Source organism: Mirounga angustirostris, unplaced genomic scaffold (genome assembly GCF_029215605.1).
Source record: "Mirounga angustirostris isolate CCGP_5_RB_7025 unplaced genomic scaffold, mMirAng1.0.hap1 SCAF_16, whole genome shotgun sequence".
Classification (NCBI taxonomy): domain Eukaryota; kingdom Metazoa; phylum Chordata; class Mammalia; order Carnivora; family Phocidae; genus Mirounga; species Mirounga angustirostris.
The window spans coordinates 19,458,243-19,482,914 of record NW_026991724.1 but is presented as its reverse complement, the minus strand read 5'-3'; the positions used below and the strand labels follow the sequence as shown (position 1 = coordinate 19,482,914).

At 48.5% G+C, this 24,672-nt stretch overlaps 1 long non-coding RNA gene across 1 annotated transcript in view; it reads right to left on the bottom strand.

Moving 5' to 3' along the window:
• LOC123854957 (uncharacterized) overlaps window positions 1-24,672 on the bottom strand; it is a 191,364-nt gene that overhangs the window by 155,661 nt on the left and 11,031 nt on the right. The gene's annotated exons all lie outside the window — the stretch shown is intronic.

Genomic DNA, 24,672 nt, shown 5'->3' with positions numbered 1-24,672 from the left:
CTTCCTTTTACACTGATGAATTCATTCCAGTTGGAAAGGTAGGACATAGTTGGGTTTCCACAGCCATCTCCACTCCGCCCCTCATGGAAACTGCCCCCAAGCGCCTCAGCTCCTGGCTTGGCTGTACCACTTTGCTCCCTCCATTACTTCCAATGTCTTTCCGAAGGACCTCAGAAGATAGGAGCAAGAATTGCTTGCAAGATGCCTCTTGGGATTAGAAGGCACCAATTGTCTGTTTAATAGGTAAATGTAATAAACATAAAATACTATCTCTCAATACCAAGTTTTATGAGAAATAGCCACAATTTTCTCTGTGTGCTGTCACAAGCTCCTGCTTGGTCGTGGGAAGCCATGGAAGAAAGAAAGAGGGAATGGGGTTGCTATGAAGCTTAGGAGAGAATCTTCAGCCTAACATCTCAAAACATGCCACATCACCTGGTCCCCAGAGGTTTTCCTGGGAGCCACCATGGAGGTCCTGCTGAGAGTAAGAAGCTGGTAGCTTTGTTCCCCTTTTCCAGGCTTCCCTGGGAGCCTTCCTCCCCTCCCTTGAGGACCTTAACAGGAATGAGGGAGGCTGCCCAAGACCATCCTGGGTCCTAACCACATCACCACCATGGGCAGAATCTCCCCCTGCTCCCCAGATTCCTGTCCCCTAGTTATTTAAATACTGACCTAGATCCTTCTTTCTGTGAACGATTTGGCAGATGTAATTTAAGTCTCAAGTCAATTGACCTTAAAAAAACAGAGATTAAGTGGGTTTGACCCAAATAGCTGAGCATTTAAAGGCAGGGAGTTTTCTCTGGCTGGTGACAGAAGAGGAAGTCAGAGGGATTCAAATCACAAAGGGGGATTTTGCCTCTGCTGGTTTGAAGGTGAAGCTGGCCACATGAGAAGAAATGCCAACAGCCCTAAGTTGCTCAGAGAGGGCCCTCAGCGTAGTGGCCAGCAAGGAACTGAATTCTGCCAATACCCTAATGCACTTGACAGCAGATTTCTCCCCAGAGCTCCCAGACTATGGTTCAGCCCAGCCATCAACTTGAAATCAGCCTTGTAAAACCCTGAGCAGACAGCCAGCCACACCATGCCAGACTTCTGACCCACAGACCATGAGCTGATAAATGGGTGTCATTTTAAGCTACTATGAAGCCACAGAAAACTGATACACCATCCAATGGCAACAAAATGCACCTCCCACCCTAGCCCTCGCTGTGCTAAGCAGGGCAGCCAGGATTAGAGCCCCACTCTGTATGCATCTTTGCAGGAAATTCCCTGTCAAAGATCAAAAGTTGGCTCAGCATGGTTCATGAAAGGAAAACCAATTGCTCCCTGCCTGGCTCTGTGCCCCCTGATCTGAGGGGAAAGGGAGAAAGATCTGCCCATATAATAGTGTCCCTGGTAGCAGGGACAGCAGGGCAGCAAGCGTGACCCATTAACACATCAAGAGGATGCCAGGGGACAGCATCACTGAAGCCTGGCTTTGATTTTTCCAGGCATGAGGGGGAGGAAGCCGGCAATAGAGGCTGTGTTCTGAATCCAAAGCCATCTATTTCTATGCCTTCAAAAGGGAAAATCATCTAAGCCCTCACAAGGGGAAGAAAAGCGAAGACAGAGGGAATGAAAGTTTCCGCAGCCAGGCAGCAAAGAGGAAGTTGTGGGGCCAGGGATCTGGGGCGGGGGGCCCCCGTGGACCGCCACCAGAATGTTAAATGGCGCCCCCACAGACCCAACGATTTGAGATTTAGGCATATTCGAGTTTTCTAAGCCTCAAATTAGCCCTTGTAAGAGCTTATCTTCTTTCCCCCCAATTGACTTTAATCAAGTGCTTCAGAAGCTGGGAAATATTTTAAGTTAATCAGGCCCTTAATGTGGGCGCCTGGGGAATGCGGCAGAGCTGCTTGTTCCTCTGTTGGCCACACTTGGCCCATCTCTTTCCCTCCTCTCTTTTCCCCCCACGGTGTTTGAAGCGCCTGGCAGACTTGTCTCTCAACTGAAAGGGAGACTGAGGGAGAACGGAACGGTTAACGTGACACATGACGGCAACATGGTATCGTGGTTTTCCAACAGACAGTGGCAGGCAGGTGCTCTTTCCAACCACAGGCTTTGTAACATGTCCTACCCAAACATTTCACTGGCACTATGCACTACGGCACGCTTGGCTCAGTTCCAAGCACCCCCAGCACAGGAACCTCCTGTCTGAACGCCAACCAGGAACCCAAGGTCTGACAAGATGATAAATGTCTGAATGCCAATAAAAATTATTAACATTGGGGGCGCCTGGGTGGCTCAGTCAGTTAAGCGTCTGCCTTCGGCTCAGGTCGTGATCCCAGGGTCCTGGGATCGAGTCCTGCATTGGGTTCCTTGCTCAGCAGGGAGCCGCTTCTTCCTCTGCCTGCAGCTCTCCCTGCTTGTGCGCTCTCTCTCCGACAAATAAATAAAATCTTTTTTAAAAATTTACTAACACTGGTGGCGCTCAGTAGGTTCCCAGTGCTGTTTTGTATATGCAAATTAATGGACTGCTCACAACCGTCCCTTAATATGAACACGATGATTACTCCCATTTTACAGAGGATGAGACAGTACACTGAGGAGGGTAAGGAATCCACCCCTCGGAGATCTTTCCAGTTCATGTTCCACAGTGCTTGTGACTCTGGAGCGACGCAGAGACCCCAAGCCAGACATTTCCCACACTCGCAGTGCAGTCTGCATGCTGGGTCACGTGAGACAAGGGATGAGGCTGTGGGGCTCCCCGAAGGGCAGGCGAGAGTCAGACATACTTCCAAATCTTGGGTCAGATCGCCCAGAAGCGGACCTGGAGATGAGAGTTTGTGTGCAAGAGATTTATTAAGGTAGAAGGACAAGAAACAGCTGAGCAGGAGGAGAAAGAACAGAAAAAGAGAAGAGGCCAAGCAAAGGCGTGAGTTGTGGTGGGGTCCCAGCTTCCACGGGACCCCAGGGGGCTCTGGAGCACAAATTACACCTCAGAGTCTGTCCTGCATCCAGGCAGAGAGCTGGCCTTTTGGACTCCCCAGCTGTTGCTCATTGACCACAGGCTGCCCAGGAGACAGTGGGATTTCCAGGCTCCCGTAGTCCAAGGTAAGGCCTCCTGGGAGAGGTACGGGTACAAGAGTTAGAGACACAGTCCGTGGAGCTGAGTACCAGGTGTGCAGAATTGGAAAAAAGGATCTGAGGGGATCTGGGCAGCGCCCCGACAGTGTCCACTACAACCTATCTGAATCCTGAAGCTTCTAACTAGCTGTGATGCTTCAGGAAAGTTGCTTAACCTCTCGGAGTCTCAGGATCGACATCTGTGAAATGGGAATAAAGATTCCTATTCTTCTCCACAGTGTTACCGTGAGGATTCAATTCAATAAAATGAGCACGTCTGGTCTAAAATCAGCATGGGTCCCCAGATTGCAGCATCATGCCAACTGCAGTAAAATGACCCACAAACACAGAGGGAAGGACTAAAGCCCACTGAACAGTCATGAGTAACTCACAAGGACTTGCAAAAGCTCTCCTGAGGACCATCCCCCAACCTGCTCTGCCACGGAGGATGATGCCGGGTACCAAGCCCTTGGGCTGTGGCCACACAGCTGGATTGTGCCTTCCCATCAAACCCACCCACTGCTCCCCTGAAAACAAGCTCCCCGGGAAGAGTTGAGAGCTGTCCCCATGCAAAGCCCACTACCCCACTGCACATCAAGTGTCTGGGACTAGCTTCTCTGTTACCATCTGGAGGACAGCCCTGGTAAAGTTTGCAAAAAGGGCGCCATCTGAAAGGGGGTGCAAAGAAGTAAGTCTGGGGGCCTCTGCTAGAACTCTCTAATCTAGCTGCATTATTCTAGCCCCCTGATCAAGTGACTCTGCTCACACTTCAGCTCACCTTCCCGAGAAACCCAGCTCTATTGAGCAGACAGGTAAAAGCCAACAATTAAATTGTCTTATCAAATTTTCACAGCTCAAGTCGTTCAGTTGCCAGGGAAATGATTAGTGTCTGTAAATACAGGGAGAAAGTGTCAGGCCCAGAGGCTGCCGGCGAGCTGGGGAAGCTGAAGGCAGTGCCCAAGAAGGAAGGGGAGTGCAGGCCTCACTGAACTCGGAGTGTGGCCTCCTAGGAGTCCTCAAAGGGCTTCACAGGTCTTAAGCATCCAGGAAGCAAGGAGCGGCAGCTGACTTCACTGAGGTCCCTGAGAGAGCCCTGCACATGCAGACAGCAGGTGGAGCGAGCACAAAGACTCCACCACTGAGCTGCCAGGGGAAACAGGGGAAGCCACGCACCCAACCCGAGCCTCGGTTTACTTATTACACCTAGCCAGGACGAGGGCAGACACCCGAGTCTGGGTCACACCTGGGGCCTCCTCAGTGCTCTGAGCACCAGGCTGAGAGAAAATTCTCTGCTGCAGCTGCATCTGAACGCACTGGATGGCTTCCGCGTTGGACGGCAGAGCGGTCTGCTTAACTGATCAGACCTGAACCGGGACCCCGTCCTTCCTGCCCCGGACAGCAGGCCCTCTGTACCATGACCCAGGTTCTGATGCTAAGCTACAGATTCAGTGCGTGACCGGCGGAGGCCATATAGCCCTGTTGCAATAAAACATTCCTGTGCTTGCTGGAGAAATTGTTTTTTCCACTTGGGATATGAAAAGAGAAAGCTTAATGTGTCTCATTTTCCTGGAATGTGTCATTGAGATGAACTATTTGTATGTTGATGGTCCAGCCTCCACCCCCTACACACACACAAAAAAAATCTACAAATTACACAGTTATGTGAACAAAACAGCCACATTTTTTACCCTTGGCATGGATTTTGACAACTATCACTCCTTTTATATGAGATTTCTTCCCTCTGGTTATTAAAAAGACAAAATCCATTATTGGTTTAAGCTCAATTCTCTGGAAGTACAGAGGAGCGACAGAACCCTCCAGAGCTCGAATCGGGGGTTGGGGGCAGGAACTGGGAGAAACACATCGGGTGGGGGTGAGGAGTGGGGGCCATCCCTTCTTTCTTTTGGATCAATATATTCCTGTGGAGTAAAACCTGAGGAAGCAGAATTTAGACGTAGCCTTGCTCAGGCCCAGCCAGGCAAAGAGAGCCAGCGGCCAAGGCTGGACTCCTAGGCATATGATCTGATGGTCTAAAGCAGAAGCAGAGCAGAACTCCCAGGACAGCCTTGCTCTGGATGGTGGGAATCAGTGGGGAGTTGAGGTCGGCCTCTGTCCAGCCAGAGTGCAAGACCCTGGAAGGTGCACCTACCCCATCACTCGGCAGCCCACTGGAGGGGCCACAGAGCATCAGCCACAGAGCAGCCGTGATGATATACACTTTAGGGCACTGTCACATTCACCAACCCCGGTGATCCCGGTAATGCCCCTGAGGGGTAGGTAGGGCAGCCTCTCACCACCCCTGGTGGGTCTCCTAGGCAATGTCCAAGTTCAGAAATTCTACCAGAATGGATACATTCTTCAGATAGAAAATCCAAGTCTCAATGGGCTTCATGGACTAGTGCAAGGTTAGAAAAACCTCTAAATGGTCTAGGACTAGAATTCAGGGTTTCTAACTCTGAATACAGTCTTCTCCTCCATTTCAGAACACTTGGAGAAAGACCCGCTCATGGACTGTAAAACTCACAGACCACCAAAAATCCATCACACCCAGGTTGGAAACTCAGGAAGAGACGCTGGGCACAGGTATCCTGGGGAAGAGCAAACAGCACGGATGGTTTCCTTTCTTCCTTTCCTGTGGTCATTTTTTGAGTGCCTCCTATATGTAAAGACTCTCTGTGTTTCAGCTTTCATAAAGTGAGGCACTGCTGCTTCTATTCTAAGCTCTAAATGCTCTGCTCACATGTCCCTCCCTCCTTTTCCACTTCATTCCTTTCCATGTAAATGCCACCTGTATGCAGGACGAGGGGTGCACATCAGTGAAGGCACTGTGCGGAGGAAGGGGGGGAGAATGTAATTTTCTTCTAAACACACAAGAATTTACAATGTGAGAATTTTCTAGATAGGTTAGTCATGTGTATTCTACAAAGTGAATCAGCTAAGTTAGAAAGATCTATGTGCGGACTGAATATACACCATCTTTGTTCGATTATGGAGGCCATGTGCCCGTGCGGATCATCATACGCACTGAGTGGGACTCATGAACAAGAGCATATGACCAGGATCTTGGGGAGATTTGCTGGGCTGTGGACCAGCCAAGCACGGAGGGGAGCAAACCCACCAGACAAAGATAGTACACAAGAGTCAAGCTCGAAGCTAACAGAAACCCTGGCATTTTATCAAGCAGACATCTTCTCCCTTGGCCATTCTAAGATAACAAACTGGGAGTCTCCTGGAAGGTCATGGGTGAATCAGACAGAAAACTGAGCAGAGAGGATAGAAACAAGAGGAAAGAGCCCTTCCCAAAATCAACATGATGCAGCATGCCTTTGTCAACTAAAGAGAAAGCCGTCCCGGGCATGAGGTCTGGTAGGGCAGGCAAGGCTGCTCAGTGACATGTGTCCCAGGGGTGGGAATTTCCCAGACTTGGTCCCAGATCCCCTCACTTACTATCCATGAGACCCTGGCTGAGCTCCAGATACATCATCCACCTCCTGGGGTTTCTGTGTGTACCAGCGGACTCACCTAGGAAAGCCCCTCTTGTGGGTCCTGGGACAGGATAGGCATCCACGGTCCTCACCACAACCCTGCACAGTGATGTTGCTGGTAAAGCCCTTGACCTGGCTGGCACAGAGCTCACGTTCCTTCTGTGTTGCCCCCCACTGCTGATATGCTTTAGAGCGGCCACCCCCTTTTGTCAAGTTAAATATGATATGGAACCCCAACAAGAAAACCCCCATGAGTAGAGCTCCACTGGTTGAAATCAGAAGACAGAATTCAGCCTCTCACGGAAGCCCTCCCCATCCCATGTCCCAGCCCCAGCCTGGGCAGTCACTCATCCAGCGCTCTACACACCCAGCTTGGAAAGTGAATTTCGGATAACTTTTCACAAAGGAATGGCTCCACCAAAAATGGGGCTTCACAGGTCTGTGATAACATCTGTGTGGTTACTTTTCAGACACAACTTTGTCAGGTAGGTTATGCTGTCAGGTCCATCTCACAGATGGCAAAACCGAGGCTCAAAGCAGCTAATCGGCTCATCTGAGGACACACACATGATGGGTGACAGAACTGGGATTTAGCCTCAGATGCCCACACAGTGAATCCACTGTTCTTCCTGATGGCAAAATTCTTCATTAGCCTTTCTGAGCCTCCTGAAGAGGAAGTAGGGCTGAGACAACTGAGTGGCCCATCTTCCGGGCTCCCCCAACCCTTTGCCTCCAATTGCCACTGTAGAGCTCCCAGGAGACCTGGCATGCTGTGTGCACAGAACATCCCTGTGGGCCCTCAGCCTCAACCCAGGCAGAGGCGAGCAGGTTAGAGCTGCTAGTCTCCTCCTGGGGCTCACCGTGTTCACCACCAGCTCTCTGGCTACCCTTCCCTCCACCCATCCTGGAAAGCAGAGCCAAGACAAACAGGGATGCTCTGACCAGGCCATCCAACATAGTCAGCTCTTCCCAAGCTGCTGCTCCTTTGGAGACCAAGCTCCCTGACCTGGTCTGCATCATAAGCATGTCTTTCCCAACCCAGAGCTTGGCCCAGGACTTAAGGATTCTGAGAAATGCCCCAGAATTCAGTTCGTGGTGGGTCCCAGCAATGATGGATGTTGGGGAAGAGGCAGACTCATTTGCATACATTGAAGGAGAGCTGCTGTGTGGTAGGCACCCACCCTGTGCTCAGTTCTGGGGATATGGAAATGAAAGGATACATGTCCCTTCGGGCCCAGTGAGTCTTTAGAGATCATTTAGTCCCACTCATCCATTCAAGACATGAGAAAACTGAGACCCAGAGATGAGGGCTTGACCCAAGATGTTCATATGACTCAAGCCAATAGGGCCCCTTCCTGAGACTTCTCAAGTTGGAGCTGGAGGAAAAGGCTGTGTGGCTGGGGCTTTCAGCCCAGGCTAGGACTGCAGTGCGGTGAGGAAGATGCCTGGTGCAGAATTCAAGAAGAGAAACTCTTCAAACCTGTGGCTATGCCAATGCTTTCCAGTAAGTCCCCTCTATCAATTAAACCAGACAGAGGGAGTTTCTGTCACTTGCCACCAGAGAGTTCTGATTTGAGAACTTGCTGTGCCTATCCCCCTACATCTGCTTCTGCTTTATGACTCAACTGTTCTCTGCCTCACTCCTGTCCACTGGCACTAGGCTCTCTCCCATGCTGCAGACCCAGTGTCCCCTCCTCCAGCACCTGTCTGCACCAGGATCTCCAGAGCTGCTGCACCAGGATCTCCAGAGCTGTAGGGTGGAGCCTCCCAAAAGCTCCGTGCCCAGCCCCCACCATCAAGGGGCTTGATGGTCCATGCTATTGAGCTAGAAAGAGGGAGAGTCTAGGAAAGAACATGTGTCTCAGCTCAGGAGGCAGGGTGGACTGTGCTGCAACGGTGTCTGAGCAGAGGGATGGTATGACTCGTTCTGAGTGATCAGAAATGACAAGGACAGGACAAGGTAGAAGGTACTGAGAACCAGGAGGCATGGCCAGTAAACTGAAGACTTCTGCCAGTCCTCCCAGATTCCACATTCCACAAAATCACGGTCTCTTCTCCTGCCTGCCCAGACCCAAGGGTCGCCCATCCTCCTTCCTCTGGCAAGACTCTGCCAGGATGCCCACCATCCCCAGCCTTATCTCCAGACCTAGTTACTGAGCCATCACTGAACCTAAGCAGGTCCCCCCCTCCCCACCTTCTCCATATTAGGACTGGAGGTTAAAGAAGGGACAGGAGAGCAGGTTTCCTGCTGTCTCTTCCATTGGACCAGACTGAGAGGAGACAAGATGGAAACTGTGGCATGCCGTGGGAGAAGAAGTTTGGTGGCCAAACAGATTATTCTGGACGCATTAGGGTTTGGGCAAGCTATTTGCCAACATGGCTTCCATGTTGAGCTGATGTTGGCAGAAGCCCAGTATCTTCGCTTGCAGGAAGCTGGGGAAGAACATCTGCCAACTCAGTTCTCCTTAAAAGGAGAGCTCCTCTTCCAACAGGCACCCATGACACAATCACGAGGGTGGAGAAGCAGCCAGCGGCTACCAGAAGCAGGACCCAGCTTCCAGCCCAGAAGGAGTTTAACGTTTCAAATCACACATCACAAATCATTTTCTCTGCACATTCCTTGCAAGTTTGGGGGCATTCACTTTCCATCTTATCTTTCCTAGAGTGGATGCCAGGAGTTGGCCCTAGTGATATTTGCATTTGAGCAACAGTGAGAATGGGTGTCAGCAGCCCCAGGGGCTCCTAGTAAGATGAAGAAATGGAGCAGGCTGTTTCCAGGCAAGGGAGAAGAGCAGGGAAGACTGGGATGGAATGGCATGAACAGCAAAGGAAGGAAGCAGAAAGGCAAAATAGGACTGGTTACTGCTATATAGAATTACAGTTTGCAAAGCGAGCTCTAGGTGATGGATTCTGGAGTCTCATCACCAGGGTACAAATCCCAGAGGTGCCCTTTACTTACTGTGTGACCATGTATGAGTTACTCAACCTTTCTGAACTTGACTTTGCTTATCAACAAAACAGTACCTACTTCCTAGGACTTGCCATGGGCACTGAATGAGATGACAAGTGTGTGACCCTTAGCACGGCATCTAGTACCTAGCAAGCTACATCCAGCCTAGACAGGATTATCACTCTACCAGAACTTCTGGGAAATGTGGTTACACTAAACACAGGTAGATGGAAAAGCCTGCCTTCTGGTCTTTCTCATGATCTCAACAGACTGGCTTTGAATAGGTATGCTCACCTGAGTCATAGCCGACCATGCTACCTTGACCTGTGAAATCCAGAGCTCTAGCAAGGCAGACACAAGCCCAGCATCCACCTTTCACCTTCCATTGTCAAAGTAATAAATAATTAGAATGCTACTTAAATATATACAAATATCTAGGTCAGCTAACTTTAAACCATTGGAAATCAGTGTTAAGTGTGCCCTGGTTTTTCCTCGGGCTGCAGTGTTCTGTAAATGGGATCTGTGCCTATGTTATACAGATCATTTGAAAAAAAAGGTTCTGCTGCTTTAAAAAAGAACAAAGTTTGCAAACCACCATCCTAGATAATAGAACCTCTAGGTACAGGTTTGCACCTCTGTGACCCACTTGAAGTCCCTAGTCTCCAGAGGAGATGCCTCTTGGAGAATGCCAAGCATCCAGCAGGTTGAGACCAAAACCCGGGGAATTACAGCTAAAGAAATGCAAGCCCCACTTTTGATACGTGTTGGTAGTAAACACAGAATGCATGATGTAATTATTTCTTTTGTTTTAAGAGACACTCCTTTCCCACCGCTGAGGCACTGCTGTCAATTTAACAAAGCCGAAATTCAGTTCCTGGAGAGAGATAGGGCCTCCGTTTCAAGGACTACCTTTGAAAATACATTTGAAAGGAAGAGAGCAAGGGTTTTTGATGGGAAGAGCCAGGGATTGAATAAGGGGTAGGAAAGGCGGAGAGACCCCACTCCAGAAAGAAGGTTCCTGCAGGTCAGCGATCAGTCTGTCCCAGGTAAAAGGCCAGGGTCACCCTCTGCCCTGCTTCTGCCCTGGTCCTGGCACCCTGGGCCTTGAGGGAGGAGAAGTCAGCGGCAGGAGTAGGTAGCCCCCAGGGTCAGGGAGTGAGGAGGGGCTAGGGAGGCCAGTTAGTAAGAAGACAAGGAAGAAACCGTTGGTAAGACAATGAAAATGTCCACATAGGGCCCATGCGTGCCGTCCAGCCCCAGGGCCAGGTTTTCAAATCAGGATGTACTGAAGTATAATACCTAAGGGTCTTTGCTAAAGACAGCAGAAAAATCCCCTCACACCTAGGTGGCAGCTGACCCACAGAGAAATCCCCTGACCACCACCATCTAGGACATGTTTTCCTTGAAAATATCACATTTATTTGTATTAGGAACACCAGGGAAGGGAGTCCTTTCAACTACTTGATTTTTGTGTGTGTTAAAAGAACTCGTAAAACTTCAATACCAGAGAATTATTTTCCTTCAACACATTTACATCAGGATTTTTTTTTTTTTTTTTTTTGGTCAAACAAAAACAAACACTGGCTAACTTTTTTTTTTTTTTAAGTAAGTTATTAGAAGGAAACAGGGTCGCTCGCAAAATCAAAGGCAAAAACATAAACGATTTATGCCTTGGGAGGGAGGGAACTGGTGGCTTATCTTCCTAGAATGTGGGGAGCCGGAGGTGGCCTCCCTCACCTCTCCCTTGCCCCAACTTTGGGCAGAGGGATGGACAGGTCCTCCCAAGCATATCAAAGGAAGAGGGGGGTAATTCAATTTCCCCATGGGGAAAAATCACACTTAGGTTTTGACAATTGATCATTTATGTGTCTTTTTCTTGTGAGAAAATAGCTTTTAGCCAAACTCCCAAACCTCTGGGAAAAGTTGGGCATTCTATCAAAGTAACAGCGGAGGGGGTGGGGGAGAAGGTTCTTTTTATCTCCTTCCATCTTCACACATACAGTGGATTAGATGCTGATTTATTTGGCACTAAGGGCCGCTGTTAATCAGTTGTATGTCAGCAATCATTTTCCAGTGACATTTAAATTACAAAGCATGGTGGGATTAACTGCACTTTTGCAAATTACCTCTTTATAAAAGTATGAGTAAACCTGATGCGCACTCCGGGGGTGTCATCACCCCGTTTACTTTCGCTGTGATTCTGGGGATTATGACAAGGCTTGGTTTGAGCTGCTGAATTCGGCTGGATGTGTTTAACAAGGCATCTTAGAGACCTGGGATTTCCTGAGCCAGTTCCCAAAGTGACAACAGCAGACTTGTTAGGGTCACGGCTGGCAGGAACCCCCGCTGAACTTGGGGATGGTGCCTGTCCTCCCGTCCTAGAGAAGGCGGGCCAGGTGGCCTGGGCACGGGGCTGCCCTGCTGCAGAGCACACAGCACAGAAGGCCTCCCCCCTCCCCTGTCCACAAGGTCTTGGGCTGTCTGCCCCTTTCAGTGCGAATAAGAAGGTTCAGAACAGCAGGAAGGGGACTAACAATCCTTGGATTCCTAATAGGCTCCAGAAATTGTTTTTGGCTTTTCTGGGGCTTCCCTCTTGATTCTATACACATTAATAGGAAAAAACGAATTTGGAAAACCCTGAAGAAAATAAAGTCGAGAAAGGAAATTACCCAAATCCTACAGCCCAGGGACATCCATCAGCATCTTCAGACCCTTGCTTTAGCCCACCCCCCCCCGCCACACCGGGGTCAAGGGGGAGGGCATGCACAGGTGTGTTCAGCTATGCGGTTGGCAATACTTTTCTGGAAACAAATAGGGAATAAATAACTAAATTTATGTGCATAATTAGGGTCATAATCTATGCATATTCTTGCATCCCGTATTTGTCACTTAACACGATAATTGTGTTTCCCCGTGTCATTCTAGTCTTCAAAAATAACATTTTAATAACTTGTGATTTGATTTTATAAGTGATGCAGGCCCTTGGTGAGGAACTCGGGGGCATAGAGCACAGTATGTGGCCCTAATTAGCTCACCACTAGCCTCCAATCATGGCTTACATTTTGCCCCAGTCTATCCGTTTCACTTTTTCCTATTCCTAAATCAACTTGTGTGTGTGTGCATATTTATGCATTTTTGCATACACGCATTTGTACAACTTTGCATTCCTCCCCATCTACTTATCATTCACCCACATTACTCATGTGGTAAGTTTTTTCTTGTGACTTAAATGCTGTTTTTAAACCTCATCTGAATGACAAATTCATATTGCATTATACGGTAGTACCATATTTTTGCCTCTCCAATACCCAATTTGGGGACATTTGGGTTGTTTCTAATGTTTAATATGATAAATAGTGCTGTAAAGAACATCTTGTCCCATGAAACTTTATGTCTGTCTCTAATGTTTTCTGGAATCTTTGGGAAATTAATTAAAACTTTGGCTCGGTTTTATATTAGACTTAAAAGGCTGTCATTGCTGCCCGCCCCCAGTACACTTAGTGAATACTCAAATTCTCACTGAAGTGGCAAGTGATTTCTGTTTTGATAGGATGCTTCCATGACGGAGCGCTCACTACCAACTGAATCAGGTCCTTGCACACTTGGGCATCACAAACAAGGTCTGCCCTTAGATCGAAACAGAATTTACGTATCAGAGATATGGGGAACTAGTTAATGCCTTTTCATGGGTTTATCAAATATTAAGACATTTCTCTACCCCTTCCTCCTCCAGTCTAGTAAACTTGAGTCATTAGAGTTTCCTTCTGAAGCCCGGATGTTGGGACCCCTCCCCATCATGGGCCCTCTTTCTACGAGAGAGGCCTCGCCTTTGCAGGGTGGCCCCTAGCTCTTTCTCCAGCTCACAGGGATTTAGGAGAATGACCCTTGAACCCACTCTAACTGATATGGTGTAGACGGGCCATAGCCACACCCTGGGGACAGTGGTTGCACCAGGGTTGAGTTCACCTACAACCTTTGGGGCTGGACTGTCCTGGTTCTTGACCCTGCTCCAGCCCTCAGCAGCTGTATGACTTTGGGCATGTTCCTGAACTTCTCTGGGCCACCAAGGTTGTAGGAAAAATGAAGTGAGATGACGCATATGCAGAGTTCACACAGGCCTAGGGGAGGGTTGGCCCTAGATGCTATGCAGACTACCCCAGGGGTAGAATTCTGGTGATGAATTCTTCACCTGGGCAATTTCAGGACAACATGGAAGAAACACATCATTCAAGGACCCTCCTTAGATCGTACAGGGACAAACTCTCTGGTCACAGGGTTCTGGATGAAGCACCCAGGGTTTCTGATGTGCCCACAGGGTGCTGTATGGTGGGGAAGAGTATGCTGGTGAGCTCACCAGATAGGACTAGTGTACTTGGACCTGCTTATCTAGAGTATCCCCGTCAGGGACATAGGGCCTGTAAGTCAGACATGCCCAATAAGGAAGGAGGTTTCAGGCATGGCTGGTTCCAGGTCACCCACTCTGCTCTGCTTCTGAGAAGTTGAGCCACCTATGCGTGTCCACACACACATATACCCTTTTCAGGAGAAAACTCCCAGATCCAGGACCTCAACACCTGGGATCAGCTCTGGAAATGGAACAAATAAAAGCCCAAAAACAAAACAGAGCCAAGAAAACAGGCCTTGGTTTAGCATTCCAAAATAAACGGCATTTTGCATGCTACTGTGATCTGGTCAGAAAAGAACATGTTTGTAAAGTTTGTTACAATGTAATTTGGGGCGAGGAATGAAAGAATGATTGGAACCACTCTCGCAGCTCTGACGATGGTCCCACCACTCCCACCATCTCTGGTTCTGACCCAGCGGTCAGAACAGCCATACCAGGTGCAGCTCAGAAGGAGAAGAGAGGGCCTAGTGGCTTCCCTGCTCTCCGGGAAGCCACCAGGCCCACAGTTCAGGTGACACGGGGACAAGGCATGTCAGGAGGGCAGACAGCTGCCTAAATTTCATTAACTCGGAGCCTCTGAATGGAGCTCATGAGATGTCAGTGAACAAAGGTGTTGAAATGTCTTTCAAACTTCGTTTCAAGGATGGATTATCATTTTCTCTCCCTGCTGCTTTTATGGTCGTTACTGCTGCTAAGATGCCTGTTGTCTTCTTGTCTGTGCTCCCCCGGGGTATCCTCCAGAGGATCCTCCAGAGAGGATCAGAGTTGCAGGCCCCAGTATATCCTGCTCTGACCCTGTGCCTTCGCATGGCCGTTCCTTCCTGGCAGAAGGCCTCCCCCTGCCCTGTCCCTTGCATAAACTCCTATTCATCTTTTGAAACCCATTTCAAAGTCACTGAAACCGAGGAACCCGGGAGTCATCCGTTTCTGACAGATCCCCTCATAGCCTGTTAAAAGTTCCCACTGTTTTTACCTCTGAGGTCCTTCCCCTTTCGCTCCATCCCCACCGCCTGCCAACAGGCCTCATCGCCTATCCCCAAATATGGCCCACCTCTATGTACCAAGTATTGGACCAAGTAAGTCACAAACATTTCGTCCCTCAGCAGCCCTGCGCCCCGCCCCGCCCCCGAGAGATGGGTAAACGTGGGTGCGCAGATCCACCACTCACTTGTTCTATGACCTTGGGCAGTTTGCTCCCTCCCTCCTTGGCCTCAGTTTTCTGATATATAAAATGGGGAGCTTGGACAACATTGTCTTTAAGACCCCTTGGAGTTCTAAAACTTGGCACACTTCACAGTTTCTTCCTTTAAAAAAAAATGCCCCAAGTGGGCTGGTGTTTTCAGTTTTATATTTGGAACTGAGAATGTTCTGATCAGATGGACTCCATGAGGTATCCCAGCAGGGCCTCCAGAAAGCCGACTGGAACGAAACACAAGACCTCTTGGAGGGGCGTGTTGCAGCTGAATTTACAAAATAACTTTCTAGTTCTGTACTCCTGAGAAATGAAAGGACGCGGGCCTTAGAAATAACAAGACCCCTCTGCCACCTACGAGAACCACTTTCTGGAGTTTCCTGGGCCTCGGTTTCCTCCCCTGTAAAATGGGGATAAAAGTAAACTACCGTAGACACCTTTGGGGAGAAATAAAACCCACAGTGTCTGTAAAGTGCTTGTAACTACCAGCGGTTAATATTACTATTAGTATTAGTATTAGTATAGTATTAGTATTATATTAGTATGGTATTAGTATTAGTATAATATTACTAACTATTGTCACTTTTAGCTAAGCCACAACTTCAGGGGCGGGTGCAAGGGGGCCCCCACCCATGCAAAGCCTCTTTGGTAATAAAATCTCCTTGGGACAGACCACAGAAAGACATCTATCTGACAGCACAGGCAAATCCTGTTGCCAAAAGCCAGACCCACTCTGGCTTAATTCAAGGAAGACCCCAAGGAGCTCACCCATTTTTTGCAATCACAACTTGAGGGAATCCTAACACCCAGGCCTGATCCTGAGGGCAGCCGATGGCCTTCCCTCCTTGAAGGTGTCCACACCGAGACAACACGACCCTCTCTGAAAAGTAGGGAAAGATCTATGCCTGTATGGTGGCCAGGCTGCGTTCTGAGCTATGGAGGCAGAGAAGCCAGGAGGGTGCAGGAAAGCGGGGTAGGTGTTAGCCTAGCCATGCAACAGCAGTTAAGGGTACTACAGAACCTGGGGCACCCAACGGAGACCAGGACCCTTTACGAACTCAGAAGAGTACTCACCCCAAGAAACAGAAGAAAGTAGCAAGGCAACCTGACGGGTGAGTCAAAGCTACCCCACCCTGATGCTCCCAGGTCTACACCAGCAGATCTACATTCTTGGAAAAGCTTCTCTCCCCCTGCCCCCCCCTTTTTTTTTAAAGATTTTATTTATTTATTTGACAGAGAGATAGAAAGCACAAGTAGGCAGAGTGGCAGGCAGAGGGAGAGGGAGAAGCAGGCTCTCCACCAAGCAGGGAACAGGACCCCAGGATCGTGACCCGAGCCGAAGGCAGCCGCTTAACCAACTAAGCCACCCAGGCGCCCCTCCCCCTGCCCTTTTTTTTTTTAAAAAAAACAACAGTAGTAACATCAGGATTCAAACTTTACTTGAAGTCAGCTTGTTTACAGAACAAAGGTCTAGGTTTGGGAATTCCTGGACACCATGAATAAAGAAGGATGCGGGGTTTTTGTTTTCAAAGACTCAGTGAAGAATAGGAGCTTTGCTACGGGGCCAGGGGGTTGGCAGCCCGGTGGCACAGCAGGGTCACCCAGGCAGCCGTCAGAAACACCAAGACCTGACTCCACCCCAGGCCATGAAATTGGCACCTCTGTGCATGGGACACGGTGCAGATAAACCAACAGAACCCTGGTGCTCCAGATAACAGCTGATAGGAACAGTGACAGCCTTCCCCACCCATATAATGCAAGAAGCCATATGCCAATCTCGCAGGGCCACTGCAAAGATTAAATAGGTCAGCTCCTGTGAAATGCTTATGAGCACATGCCCAGCTCCTCCCCAGACCAGGAGGAGCGCGAGTGCTAATATCAGGCCATGTGCGACACCTGACATCATCACATAGGTGGGAAGCTCACTCAAGCTCAGCAGTATAAAGCAGAGGCCCCTTGCCTGGGCCCCAGCATCCTCTCCTGTGAAATGGGATAATAACTACTGACCCCAGAAAGTCCTTCTAAAGATTCAGCGATGTGAGTTATGTGAAGCTGAGCACATGCATGGCACTCGTTGGCCCTCACTGCAGGAAAGACTAAGGTGTAACCTCGAAATGCCCCCTCACAGAGATGACTGTTTGAGTGACTTGCCAAAGGTCACCAGCTGGTAAACAGAATACCCAAGACTGGAACCTCAGTCTGTCTCTTCTCCACAGTCCGTATTTTCCCCTCCTCATCAATCACCCCACTCTTACAAGGGTTTGATTGTTTCTCCCCTGAGAGCTTCAGCCCTCAGCCCGGCATCCGAGGTCTTTGAGGCTGGGCTCTAACCAACCTTTCTGATCCTACCACCAATCACGTCCACTGCTCCTCGAACAGGCACTACGCACCCTCGCCCTGGGGCCTCAAGTCCCACTTCTGCACGTGCCTCTTCCAGAGCCTGGTCCAGACACCTGTCCCTGTGATCTGCCCACCGGACATGCTTCTCCCTCTGCTGAGGTCCCCTGTCTGTTATTTTGGTGCTTCAGATCCTCCGCATCTCACTTCCAGGCGTATCCATCCTGCCGGACTGTGTGAGCTCTTAACCCTGGAATCTGTCCTCATTCCTGTTCTGGCCACTGCCTTCACGCATGCAACCTAATGCCTCCTGGCTTTCAGTGGGGGTGGAGGGAAACATGTTGTCACAAATTGACCCATTTGATTCATAAGAGATGTCACAGACATACTTAACACTATTAATTGTCCATGAGATTTGGCTGCGAAGTGTTTGGCAAGCCGTCCATGATGAGTTTTTGACAGCCAGTCATGCTGGAAATTTGGGGCAGCAGATGGGTGTGGTTGGCAGCATATGGCTGAGTGTAGGTTCGGTGTTTATGCATTTTTACAAACTATGATATATTTAAGCATAAAAAAGGGAAGGAATTCAAAATTACGTTGTGCATTTTGAAGAGTTGTGTTCATGCTTTTAAACGAGAAGCGAGTTTAGGGTTGCAGGCAGGCCCGGGGCGGGGGCGAGCATTGGGCTTTGGTCCCACGGCTGCCACCACCTGGGATGTGACCTTAGGCCAGTGAGTCCCTCTGTCAGAGTCTCTATTTTCTCAACTGTCAAGTAAGGAAGTCAGACTAGAATACGTTTGATGCTGAATGCCAATTCAGTGGGGTCTAGACGCTGCTATTGGTTCTCTGGGACCATCAAGGAAGGAAAAAGCTTTGAGTGCTCTTGCCCCTAGAATGACCTCTGTTGCTGACCAGGGGTCTATGTTTTCTGGATTCATTTGACCAACAGATTCCAAACTATCTTTCCAATAAGGAACACATTGCCCCATAGGATCTGGGCTTTAGGGAAACAGGTCAGATTCCATTTGTTTTGTGGAAATACATCTGTGCCTTCGCTATCTGGTAACTCCCAGGATCATTAGTAAATGTTGGCTCTTGGAGGTCCAGCTTATCCAACAACTGCCTTGTTTTGTGGATGGGGAGAGTGAGGCTCAGGAAGGAAAGTGACTTACCCAAGGTCATAACGGCAACAGGGTAAAGCTGGGGCAAAGACCCTGTTCTCCTGGTTCAGGGACTCCCTAACTGCACATACTGTGCTGTGGAACTTAAGGTAGGCATGGCTGGGGTTAGAGAGAGATCCTGAGCCCTCCTGGAAGGAGGGGATTGGATACAGAGCCACGTGAACCCTTCATCCCATCTCTCCTGAGGTCAAGCAGGTCAGAGCTGGAGGGTATTGGAGGATGTCTAGCCCTCGGCTACCCATACTGGAAGGAGCAGGCCATAAGCTAGGAGCAGGAAAATCCCCACCCCAGTGGTATTTGGGCGGGGGGGGGGGTGCTTTGGGAGGTAATTAGGGCCAGCTGAGGTCATGAGGGTGCAACTGTCATGATGAGAGTAATGCCTTTATAAAAAGAGGAGGAGACACAGAATCTGGTTCTCTGCTCTCCACCCCACGAGGACACAACAAGAAGACGACCATCTGCAAACCAAGACAAGTGTTCTCTCCAGATACTGGATCTGCCAGCACCTTGATTTTGGACTTCCAGCCTCCAGAACGGCGAGCAATCTATGTTTGTTATTTAAGCCAACCAGTCTATGGTCATTTGTCATAGCAGCCCGAGCTAAAACACAAACCTCATACCACCTCTTCATTTCATAAATGAATAACTGAAACCCAGACGGGTAAGTGACTTTGTCAAAGCCACACAAGACCGAGGACATTGAGCTGAACCATAAGTGTCTTTGTCTTTCTGCCCCACACCCTTCTAAAGGGTCAGGAAATTCTGCACCCTTATGGCACATCCAGAAAAGGCCAGAGCCTCTCCACACATCTTCCGAAGCACTAGAATGCTCAAGTCAGGAGGGCTTGAAAGATTTCCTGTTTTTAAAAAACTGAAATCGAAAAGCGCTGTCATTTTCTTTAAATACATTCTTTTGAATAAAACATCTATTCTTGATGCCAGCAGCAAGCTTCGAAGCATGTTCAAGCTGACATGATTGATAACAAGAAGGCTTCTTCAAGATGTTTCTAATTTCATCTTCCTGGTTAAAGAATGTGAACTTTCTAACATGATGTATGGTCTGATAAGAAGGTGTGCTCGAACCGAAGTTATTTATTTATGCTTCCATCTTTGACAGATGAATATTAACTACTGAGAAAATTGTTAAGCCAATTAGTAAAAGCGGAATAATGTCCATAGGAGAATGTGAGCTCAGAAATACTAGTTACTTCGCATCCCAACACAGAGCTGCAGACATTCCGTGCCTTCCTCTGGGAGGCTGTAGCCAGGCAGAATGTGGTGGCTCCTCTTCCCCCAGGGGGCCCTCCAGTTGGCCTTGATGATGCCCAACCCGAGAGCGGATTCTGGGATGCCCAAGGGAGAGGCACCCCTGCTCCTGAACTCCCTCCATGCAGGACCTGCAGGAAAACCGCATTGCTGTTGGTCTTGCTACTCAGCCACTGGCTCCCAGGAGGGCAGGCAGGTGAAGCAGGGCAGGAAGAAGCTCCAAGGATGGGCTCTGCCTCCAGAACAGAGTCTGCTGTAGGGGAAAGGGTGGTAACAAGCTGCCACCCCCCCATCTCCTCCTATTCTGCTCTGCTCTTCATGCCCACCTTGCTCCCAAGAGGTGTACGTGCTACAAATCTTTATTGAGCACCTACTATGTGCCAGGCACCAGAAATACGGAAGGAGCACAGTCCCTGCCCTCATGGGGCTTCCAGTCCAGAAGGAAATAGGGCAGTATTGCACTACCAGGGGGCCCTGAGTGAGCACCTACACTGGGACAATGTGGTTCCCACCCCTTGAGTCTGCCTCATTGCTGAAGCTGAGAGAGGGAGCTGGAGGGGCTGATGGCAGCTCCCCAAATTAACAAAAGGTTAATTTATCCACACATGCTGCAAATGTTGTGTTCCGCTTCCAGAAATGAAGAACAAACAACCTGAGATTTCACCTGAAGGCTGTAAATTATTCTTCCCCCCAGAACCCTGGGCACCAATTTGTCATCCTGCGTTTTGGAGCCCATTGCTAATTTTTAATAATTTCTCAACAACAGCTTGCTCCATATTAACATAACACCACCATGATGCGATTCAAGACAGCAGTGGCCTTTGAGGTGCAGAAGGACGTCCTCTCCTTCAGCCACCCCCTTAATGCCCTGCATATTTAACCAATGATCAGCTCTGCCTACAAACTGACCTGCATGGTTTTTTCCATTGCAAGTACCTTGTGTCTAAAGGAAAAGCCCTCTCTCCAACCTGAACCAGCCATGTTCATTAAAAACCCAGCAGGGCTATCATTCCCTTCTGTCCCCTGAGTCCCTGTGCCTTGTCTGGGAAGTATGGGACTGAATTTGCCATTACACTCGCCTGCCAGCTTGAAGAACCCCAGATACTACAATGGACTGCCCATCTGAGCTGAGAGGAACCTTGGGGATATTTCCATCCTACCCCTTGATTTTTTCCTATTCCAGAGAAGAAAAGTGCCTCCATCCACAGAGATTGTCAAACACACACACACACACACACACACACAGGAGTGTCAGGCCTGGGGCATGAACACCCCCAGCTCTTGGCCACTAGATCATTTTGACCAAAGCACACTGGTGTTCTACCCTGGGGTTTGTCCTCCTCCCGGCCCCAGTTCATCCTCCTGGGATCTAACACCCTAAATAAACTGCAGAATTCCTGGGAACTCTTCAAGAATCCAGCCCCATGTGTACGATGGGAAACATCAGCAATTGTGGACAGGACATTCAGACGTGTGATTATGTATAGCTATTTCTAGACCCCCTCTGGACTAAAGTCTCTGGTGTTCCAGAAGAGAGTCCATGGAATTTCAATTTCTCCCTGAACATAAGTACAGAATTTGCAATGTTACAACATGTTTTCCATGACCAAATTAATTAGCTTCTCTCCATCCCCACCTAACGAAATGCAAGAGGTCCAAATACCTGGTTTCAGCCCCCAGAATCCATCCTTAAGTTTAATGCAAACATTGTTCTTCATTGCTCAGCTGGATCTTCTCTGAGAGGAATTTCATTGTAATATGACTTGGACAAACCCACAGAATAATATTAAAACCATAAACTATATGGAAGTACATACGATGGCAGGCAGAGGGGATAAGTCGGGAACTCTGAGAAGTTATCATGCTCCAAATTCAGTGTCACAGTGTCTAACTACAACTCATCATGTTAACTCTCAGACTGTTTAGGCATCTTTATTTCTTGTCGGGAAAATAGTTATCTCTTGTCATGTTGGACTGCCTGAGTATCCATCTTATATCAAAGACAACAAACATATGTAATTTTATATGTTCCTGCACCCATCATTTTAGTACAAAAGGACTTCAAATTCAAATTAATACACTCGTTCAGAATGCCAGTTTTGAAAACCTCAGCACAGCAGTCAACAAAGAACATTACATGAGACACGCAACTCGTCCTGCCCTTTTTTTTTTTTTTGGTAAGACTGAAGGAGAGAAAAAGGGGTGTTTATCATTGTAAGTCACTTCCGAAAGTGTAGAATTCTCCCTTTCATCATTGTAATTTGGTGATCAGCTCCATTAACATGTAATTATCTTTTAGTGGGAAGTGAAACTTTTCTATTTGTCATGGAATTTGCAAAGAAATATACCAACCCCACCCGAGTTCTTGGTGCCTGCAGGTCTCCTGGATTTGAGCTTTGGTGGTGCCTCAGGACCAAAGAAATGGGGTGATGAGGAAATGAGTCAGACAGAGAAGGACAACTATTTTATGTTCTCACTTATGTGTGGAATCTGAAAAAGCCAAATTCATAGAGGCAGAGAGTAGAATGGTGGTTTCCAGGGGCTGCAGAGCAAGGGAAGGGGAGAGATGCTGGCCCAAGGGTACAAACTTCCAGTTATAAGATGAATAAGTTCTGGGGATCGAATGTACAGTGTGACAATTATAGTTAGCAACACTGTATTGTACAATTGAAAGTTTCTAAGACAGTAGCTCGTAAATGTTTTCATCACAAAAAGAAATGGTGCTTATGTGAGGTGATGGAAGTGTTAACTAACCCTATTGTGCTGATTATTTCGCAACATATAAATGTATCAAATCATTTTGTACACCTTAAACTTACACAATGTTACCTGTCAATTGTATCTCAGTAAAGCTTTCGGGGGGGGGGGGTGGAGATTTTTTTAAAGCAAGAGATTATAGAGTTGAGTGTCCGATGACAAGGATAAGGGAAGATATGGGAGTTACATGTGGGCAGTGAATTTGGAGAACTTACTTCTCCTCCTTCCACCATGTACTGGTCCTCTAACTTGTGGTAACTTATGTAATACCTTACTGTGCTCCCTATTCCTCCTTTGTAAAGCCAGGGTAATGATATCAGGTCCTTCACAGTATTGTGGAACTAAATGACTGGAAAACCTTCAACAACGGCCTGGGTCATAGTAAGTGCTCAATAAATGTTAGCTGTTTATCCATTTATCCCTTCCAAACACCTGAGAGGTCCTTTCCTTGTATCTTTTCATCTCTCTTTAACACCTTCTCCTTTTGCCTTTCAAACATGAACATCACCAAATTTCATGAGATTGTTGGGTCGAAATCTACATGCATTACTGATCTTACTAATGATTCCAAATTGCCCTTTAAAAATACGAGTGTATTTTGCATTTGGTATGCACACAATGCTGACAAGAGAAACCAGTAATTTCAAGACCATGAGAAAGTTACTAAGTGTGTGCGAGCTTTCAGTGTGTATTTATTTTCAATGAAAGAAAAGACAATCATCTTGATAGCTACGAGAAGTGTTTCTGTATAAATGGAAATAAATTATTCTTGCTCACTCAACTCAAAAACACAGAAGAAATGGGGTGATGATGCCAATGTCCCCCCCCCAACACACACACACACCTGACCCTGCCTATATTTCCCTAAAAAAAAGAGAAAGCATCAAACCGAGCTCCTGCATCAACCCTTACCATCCCCTTGAGCGGGTCCCACCTTCCCTTCTTCCTTTGTCTTCCAGCTCAGAAGAGGCTCTCAATTTACCACAGACCAGTCACTCCAGTGTGTCTGGAATCGAGCCTCTGATCTGTCTTCAAATTTTCACACGTCCAGTCCTCCCTCCCTGGATTATCCATCCTGCACCACCCACCAAGCCCTCACCCCCCTGAGCGTTCCCATCAGTACAAAAGCTCACTCCTGAGTCTCCCATCTGGAAACAAGAACACTCCCTCCTGACGCCACGCTCCCACATCCTTCACCCAGGAAGTGTCCTCCCACCGGGTCTGCTCCTACCCGTCTATTAGCAACTCACTCCACTGGGGCTCCTGCACTCAGACCTCTGTGGAAACTGCCCCCTCTCAAGTTACCAGGAAGTCCCTCCTCCGCTCAGATGTGACAGTTGGCACGCCCAGGGTTCAGACCCGCTAGTGGACATTGGCGGCCCTCTTCCCTATTTCCTCAGCACACACCACACCTGAGCATGCAGACCTAGGCAGGCTTCAACCACAGGCACCTGCAACTGGGCTTCAGGGCCTTTCCTGGTCACTGGAGCGTGCTCAGCTCACACAGGCACCAGAAGCCCCAGGGAGTTAGTACCTCCTGGAAGCAGCCCTCAACCCATAACTGCCAGGATTTGGGGGATAAATATCCCAGCTCACTCACCTTTTGTTGGGGATAACCTTGAGGCATGTTCTACAATATCTACCAGAATCCCCATCCCAGGTTGAGCCCCAATGTGATTACTTAATGCTCCCTTGGTCAGGGGAGACCGAATTGTACCCCCCAAAATTCCTATGTTAAAGCCCTAATACTCCCTTGCTCTCCCCAGACCCCACTATGGGAGGCCCAGTGAGGAGGCAGCCATCTGCAAGCCAGGAAGACAACCTTCAGCACAAACTGATCATGCTGGCCCCCTGATCCCAAAACTAGGGGGAGTAAATTGCTGATGTTCGAGCTCCCCGTCTATGGTATTTTATCCTGGTAGCCTGGACGAATACAGGGGTTTTGTGATTAGAATTAACAGACACCGAAGCCAGCTGATTTAAGGGCGAGGTCC